This window comes from Astyanax mexicanus, chromosome 1, assembly GCF_023375975.1.
Source record: "Astyanax mexicanus isolate ESR-SI-001 chromosome 1, AstMex3_surface, whole genome shotgun sequence".
NCBI classification, from domain to species: Eukaryota; Metazoa; Chordata; class Actinopteri; order Characiformes; family Acestrorhamphidae; genus Astyanax; species Astyanax mexicanus.
In genome coordinates this window covers 22,460,776-22,468,270 of record NC_064408.1, presented here as the reverse complement: position 1 = coordinate 22,468,270, position 7,495 = coordinate 22,460,776, and the positions used below count along the sequence as shown (strand labels likewise).

Sequence of the window (7,495 nt, the reverse complement as noted above, 5' to 3'; positions counted from 1 at the left end):
TAGTGTTGAATATGGGCATATTGAAGATTACAGAATGATGCATGACTTCAGTAGTCTTTAGAGTTTTCCCTTCCACTTAAGTCCACTTCTGGAAAGAAGCACTCTGGCACAAAGGTTAACGTAACATAACCAACTTGTCTGTTGTAAACATGCCTCTTCCCATCTTACAGCGCTGCCGCAGCCTCCCACTCTCTCTAGAGTGAATTTTCCAGCTTAAAGACAAGACAAATCTCCTTTTAATGATGAGCTACAGCTCTTTTGGGGGTAGATTCTGGGGGTTGCACTTGATTGTCCTTAGTTTGGCCTCTTTTTTCCACATTACTGCACTCTACAGACGTGCTTTAATTTAATTATCTTTATAAAGGAAAAGGCTATCTTGTTTCATGGCCAGTTCTAATTCTAGCTTGGTTGGATTTATAAACCTATAGATGACTGGCAGAGTCAAGAAGATACAGTACCTCAGATATAGTACAAATAGTTACATTACAGTAAAATCTGGCTATTATAGAATGAGAACAATGATGAATAAAAGTGAATGTCAGAATCATCAATTCTGAAAGACAAAAAAATATCAATACCAATAAACCAGTGGATGCAAACAGCAACAGCAGCACTTCTGTGCATCTCAGCAGAGAAAACGATGCGGGCGCAAGGCATGAAAATAGAATGTTGGCGTGGTGTAAGATAACAATGAGCATCGCAATGAAAATGATCTACCTGTAAATGATCTAAATTGACCTGTGAGCTGACTATTTACTTTCTTACTTTTTTATTTACTCCTCACGTTGGTCTTTTTTGTAGATTGCATGTGCACTGACCACTTTAGTAATGCCATTACTACATTAGCGTTTATGGTGCAATATTTACACCATTCACTGCATTTGTTCCAGAGCTCTGGTGTTGTTTAAACAGAGCTGGTTTCTTAGACTGTCCAGCGCCACTCAATATGAAGAAAATCAGCAACAGCTTGTTGTGTGTGTGAGCGGTGAAAGCTTTGTATGCCCATTGCCTAAACACACTGGCCTCGCCAAAACATCCACGACTGACACACAGGAAATAACAGAGTTAACAGGAAGCGCTCTGTCTTATTTGACAAATATTTCCCAATAGCACAATGCTCAGCGGCTGCTCCGCTGCCATATTTCACTGAAATGCTAAGTCTTCTATTCCTACCAATCAATTCAATGACCTCCAGCAAGCTGTTATTGAAATGTGGTAAGCTCTGTTTAGATCAGTTGGCCGCACAGTACTCTGAACACAGTCCGCATGCTTGTTTTTCATGCTGTGTTACTGAAAATGCTGCCTTTCACAAGACTGGACTGATAGGAAAATTGGCAGATGCGTGAGTCAAAAGCAGGAAACGGTCATTTTAGTTCTGACATGTTATTTTGATTTTAAGACTAAATTTGGAAACATGGGAAGTTATGTCTGAAGGTAAAATGTTTATTCTAACTGTGAGTGAAGCTGGTGTTGGGTTTACGTGGGGATGAGTGTAAGGACTGAAAGGCGGGCTTCTCCAACCAGAGAGAGACGAACACATCCAAGGTAAGTGATAAGTCCCAGTGATTTTTATTTTTCGTTTTCAGCACGCAGCACAACAACCAAAGAAAAACTGTACAAAAATAAAGAAATGTAATAAGTTTTTTAAAAAAATGATGAGGGCTATCTGACTAAACATCAGCCAGTAAAGGGCTACAGCTGGCTTGCTGCATAAAAACCCGATCTCCCTCTATCAGCGCCATTTCCCCCTGCCACGAGGAACCCAAACCAAAAAAAAAAAAAAAAAAAAAAAACAAACCTCACTTGTTTAGACACGCCTCCCCTTTTAAGGCCATAGCCCCTCCCACCGAGCAATTGGCTGCCACCATTAATAGGGGTGTCTAAAATATACAAACATACACAAACCAACAATAATCTATACATTACTGGATCCAGTTATTTACAGACGTCACTACATAACCAAAATAATATTACCGGTAAGTATCTCTACAACAGTTTATTAACCACATTTCCCCTTTTCTTCCCCCACAGGTTTTACGGAGCCGTAGTCCAAACCCCCCCTTCCCCACAAGTGAATCGAGGGCCCTTCGATCACCCCTGAGAGAGCTGGAAGACCACTGAGGAAAGATATGAGGTGAGTATTTACAGGTTACAAACAATAATCAACATAATGTATAAAGAAGTGCTGGTGATGTGTCAGGCCTATTGACAACATCACATACCCCCCCCCTTACGGAAGTCACTCGTCAGAGTGACGAGAAAGAAAGTCAGCAGTAATGTTCTGGGTGCCCTTTCGGTACCGCACCTGAAACTTAAAGGGCTGCAAGGATAAATACCAGCGAGTAATTCTGGCGTTACTGTTGCGCATGCGCTGCATCCATTGCAGCGCCCTATGATCAGTTTCCAACACAAAGTCAGCATTTGTGAGGTAATACCTCAATGAGTCCAATGCCCATTTAACCGCCAGGGCCTCCTTTTCAACAGTGGAATAGTTCAACTCCCTGGGGAACATCTTCCTACTTATGTAAAGAACTGGCTTCTGGTCCACGCCCTCTCCTTGGAACAACACGGCCCCCAAGCCACAGCCTGACGCGTCCGTCTGGACCACAAAGGGCTTATCAAAGTCAGGGCTGCGCAGAACAGGGTCTTGACACAGACACATTTTGAGATCGTTGAAAGCGTTCTCACAGGCCTCAGTCCATTTCACACGTTGAGGTTTATCTTTTTTGATCAGCTCTGTTAATACAGCCGCTCTGCTGGAGAAGTTAGGAATGAAGCGCCGGTACCATCCTACGAGACCCAAGAAGGACCTCACCCTTCTCTTCGTTGTAGGTGCTGGACACCCCTTGACTGCCTCCACCTTGTCAACCTGGGGCCTTAGGAGACCTCCTCCCAAGACATAGCCCAAGTAGACCACCTTGTCTTTCGCCAAGGTGCACTTCGTTGCGTTGGCCGTCAGCCCCGCATCTGCAATGCGTCGTAAGACCTCGCCAACATGTTGTACATGCTCCTCCCAGGTAGCACTGTACACCACCACATCGTCTATGTAACAGGCTGCGAACTCCTCCGTACCCCTGAGTACCACGTCCATCAGCCTCTGGAAGGTCGCAGCAGCTCCGTGAAGGCCAAACGGCATGACCGTAAATTGGTACAATCCACTGGGTACCCGGAACGCAGTTAGATCTTGTGCTGATTGGCACAGAGGCACTTGCCAATAACCTTTACACAGGTCAAGTGTGGTCAGAAATTTTGCCTTTCCCAGACGTTCAATCAATTCATCCGCACGTGGCATCGGATAAGCATCAAACGCTGAAACTGAATTTAGCTTCGAAAAATCCACACAGAAGCGCAGCTGTCCATCTTTCTTGGGGACCAGGACCACAGGACTACACCACTCACTCTTTGATGGCACAATCACCCCCAGCTGGAGCATCTTCTCCACCTCCTGCCTCAACACTGGGATCAGGCGGGCTGGCACTCTACAGTTCGTCTGCCTAATGGGGCCGTGCTTCAGCAGGCGGATATCGTGCTGTATGACACTGGTTCTACCAGGATCGCTGCTGAAGACCCTCGGCGGAATGTGAGCCTTCAATTGTTGTTGTTGCCACGGCTCGAGATGCGCCAGACTGGGTGGTGCTGCGGGTCCTCCGCCCCCCGGGAAGTATTGCTCACAGCTGTCTTCCTCTTCCTCAACAGCCCGAACCCATAGTTGCTCTGTGACGTGCTTAGCGGAGTCTCTCCATTTTCTGAGCATGTTGATATGCAGGACCTGATGTTTCTTCCGTCTGTCAGGGAGGAACAGCTCATACGAGGTCTGCCCGATCCGGCGTACCACCTCATATGGCCCCTGCCACTTTGCCAGCAGGCTAGTGTCCGACGTGGGTAAAAGCACTAGCGCCTTCTCTCCTGGACACAGCTCTCTGTGCTTCGTCGCCTTGTCATACCACTCCTTCTGACGATGCTGTGCAGCCTCCATGTTCTCACGCACCAGCTCTGTCAGCGACGCCATCTTGTCCCTCATCTTAATGACATAAGACAGAATATTCAGGCCCTGGACTGGGTTAGGGCCCTCCCATGACTCTTTGAGGACATCCAGAGGTCCCCTCACTTCCCTCCCATAGAGAAGCTGGAAAGGGGAGAACCCAGTTGATGCCTGTGGCACCTCCCGGTAGGCGAAGAGCAGGTAAGGGAGCCAGGTATCCCAGTCAGAACCCGTCTCCGACACGAACTTGCGGAGCATGCTCTTCAGGGTTTTGTTGAACCTCTCAACAAGCCCGTCAGTCTGTGGATGGAAGGGGGTAGTCTTAATGCCTTTTATCCCTAGCAGCGAAAATACATCCTTGAGCTGGCTAGACATAAAATTAGTGCCCTGGTCAGTGAGGATTTCTCGCGGGATCCCTACCCTAGAAATTAACTGCGCCAGCGCATTAACCACCTGGCGAGTCTTAACCTTGCCCAGAGCGAACGCTTCCGGATAGCGTGTAGCATAGTCTGAAATTACCAAAATGTAACGCTTGCCACTCTGGCTTTTTGGTAACGGACCTACGATGTCCATAGCAATGCGTGAAAAGGGCACATCTATAATTGGCAGGTTTATCATCGGTACCTTATCCGATTTTAGCTGGGGGGCTACTAACTGACACGCAGGACATACCTTACAAAACTCAATTACGTCCAAGTGTTGACGTGGCCAGAAAAAACGGCGCGCTATTCTACTCTGAGTTTTAACGTGCCCTAAGTGACCCGCCCATGGGTCAGCGTGAGCTAATTGAAGCACCTGCTGCCTCAAACCCGCTGGAACCACCAACTGCTCTACATCGCCTTTGACTCTGTACAGAATGTCATTATGTAAAACAAATTGGATGCCACTCCTGTCAGCCTTGTTATTCTCTGCTTTTAAGAACAGCGGAGCTAGTGACTTATCCTGTCGTTGTAACTGTGACACGTTGCTAGGCAATGACTCAACGTCTATGTCAGGGGCGTCTAATTGCTCTGTTAGAACTGTGCCTCTAACTTTACCCTGCCGTTTTTGTCTTTTGGACTTTTTAAGTTTAGGTGTCTCACTAAAAGGTAGCTCAGTAAGGAGAGCCTGGTTCCCCTCACCCTCGCTCTTTAACTGAGCCTGTAGCCTGGTCACAACCATAACATCTGCAGAGTTCCGTTTCTCCATTAAAAGATCGACCAACACTGGAATATCTCTGCCTAGAATAACTGCATAAGGAGCTTGCTGCAATAACCCCACGTTTAACAGGTAAGCCTGTCCCTGCACTTCAATGCTAACCTCAGCTGTGGGATACTCCTGTTCATCGCCATGGATACATTTTACAGTCAATGACCCCGTATGAACTAACTCCTGTTTGGGCAGACAATTAACAGACACCAAAGACTGGCTTGCTCCCGTATCAACTAGAGCTTTAAACCGCCTAGCACCTATTTTAACCATAATAGTGCTGTCACTACAGTTAGCGATTGGTTTAAAATTAGTCACTTTTTTAGGATTATAACACAGGTTATTTGAACCGCTAGGCAGTTTAGGGCACACACTAACTTTATGGCCAGGTTGGTTACAGTTAAAACATTTCATCATTTTCTCTGCAGGACATCTAACACTATCAGCATTAATATTTGTAGCGAACTGGCGCCCCCGAGTGGGCTGTCTACTGAATTGCGGCATAGGACTACCACCCCGCCCACCGACAAACTTACCCGGGATGCCGCGATGACGTAGTTTGTTGTTGTCGTCGCTGCAGGTGTTCCCCTCAGCCAGCCTCGCCGACACATACGCCTCCGCCATTTCCACCGCCTGAAGAGTGGATTCGGGGCTGCGCTCGATGATCCAGCTCCTGAGCTCCGGCTTGACAACTCGCAGGAACTGCTCCAGCACGATCGCGTCACCGATCTCCTCCTTGGACTTTGCCTGTGGCGTCAACCACTTCTCATAGAGCCCTTTCAGCCTGGTGTAGAGCTCGCGCGGCGTCTCTTCCTCCCGGCCCGTGCTGCACCGGAATCGCCGCCGGTAAGTGTCTTTATTAATTTCATATTTGCGCAGGATAGCGTCCTTTACCTGCTGGTAGTCGCCAATGTCCTCACTGTCCATAGCCACATACGCCGCTCTGGCCTTGCCGTCCAACAGCGGAACCAGATGAAGCGCCCAGCTGCCCCTCGGCCAAGCCGCTGTCTGCGCCACGCGCTCAAACATAGTCAGAAAGTGTTCGATGTCGTCCGATTCTTTTAATGCTGGCATCCTAGGCACTGGCCACAGTGTCTGAGTGTGAACTGGTGGTGAATTTTGCCGTGGATCGACTAAGTGTTGCGGTTCAGCGCTCCCGCCTCGTGCGCATCTCAGAATCTGAGTTCGCTGCCGCTCCACTGTCTCTTCTCTCTCTTCTCCCTCCTGTCCTCCTTCGGCCCGGCCCTTGTGAACCACCTCCTGCAGCAGTCCAAACTGGTGGTGCATCGTTTTCCACCTAAGCTCCTGTTTCGCCGCTTCTCTCTTGAGATACTAATCTTTCTCCCTCTGCTCCGTCATGAAGCTCTGAAGCATCGAACACAGTTGTTCCACGCTTGCAGTTGTGTTACCCGCCGCCGCCATGGTGGACGAGGGTAAAAGCAGATTGTCCGACCCCGACTCTTCTCCTTGCTGCTGTGATGAACTCACTGGCACTTTCTTAGGAGGCATTGTCTCTGTCTGGCTCTTAGTCTTGGTTTTAAGTTGTTACAGACCCGTTTTCTTTCCACAGGTGACCATCCGACGATCAGCGTCGCTCGACCAGGCACTGGTTTACTGCCATCACTCGTGACCATCCACCGATCAGCGTAGCTCCACCAAGTACTAGTCCACTGCCACCATTTGTGAGTGACGCTGGTGTTGGGTTTACGTGGGGATGAGTGTAAGGGCTGAAAGGCGGGCTTCTCCAACCAGAGAGAGACGAACACATCCAAGGTAAGTGATAAGTCCCAGTGATTTTTATTTTTCGTTTTCAGCACGCAGCACAACAACCAAAGAAAAACTGTACAAAAATAAAGAAATGTAATAAGTTTTTTAAAAAAATGATGAGGGCTATCTGACTAAACATCAGCCAGTAAAGGGCTACAGCTGGCTTGCTGCATAAAAACCCGATCTCCCTCTATCAGCGCCATTTCCCCCTGCCACGAGGAACCCAAACCAAAAAAAAAAAAAAAACAACCAAACCTCACTTGTTTAGACACGCCTCCCCTTTTAAGGCCATAGCCCCTCCCACCGAGCAATTGGCTGCCACCATTAATAGGGGTGTCTAAAATATACAAACATACACAAACCAACAATAATCTATACATTACTGGATCCAGTTATTTACAGACGTCACTACATAACCAAAATAATATTACCGGTAAGTATCTCTACAACAGTTTATTAACCACATTTCCCCTTTTCTTCCCCCACAGGTTTTACGGAGCCGTAGTCCAAACCCCCCCTTCCCCACAAGTGAATTGAGGGCCCTTCGATCACCCCTGA

General features: G+C 47.8%; 1 long non-coding RNA gene across 1 annotated transcript; it reads left to right on the top strand.

Annotated features, from left to right (window-relative positions):
• Positions 1-1,458: 1,458 nt before the first annotated feature.
• Positions 1,459-6,841, top strand: LOC111193192 (uncharacterized). Its single transcript, XR_007437889.1, has 3 exons — positions 1,459-1,545; positions 2,032-2,134; positions 6,741-6,841. It is a non-coding gene; the product is annotated as an uncharacterized LOC111193192 (long non-coding RNA).
• Positions 6,842-7,495: the final 654 nt, after the last annotated feature.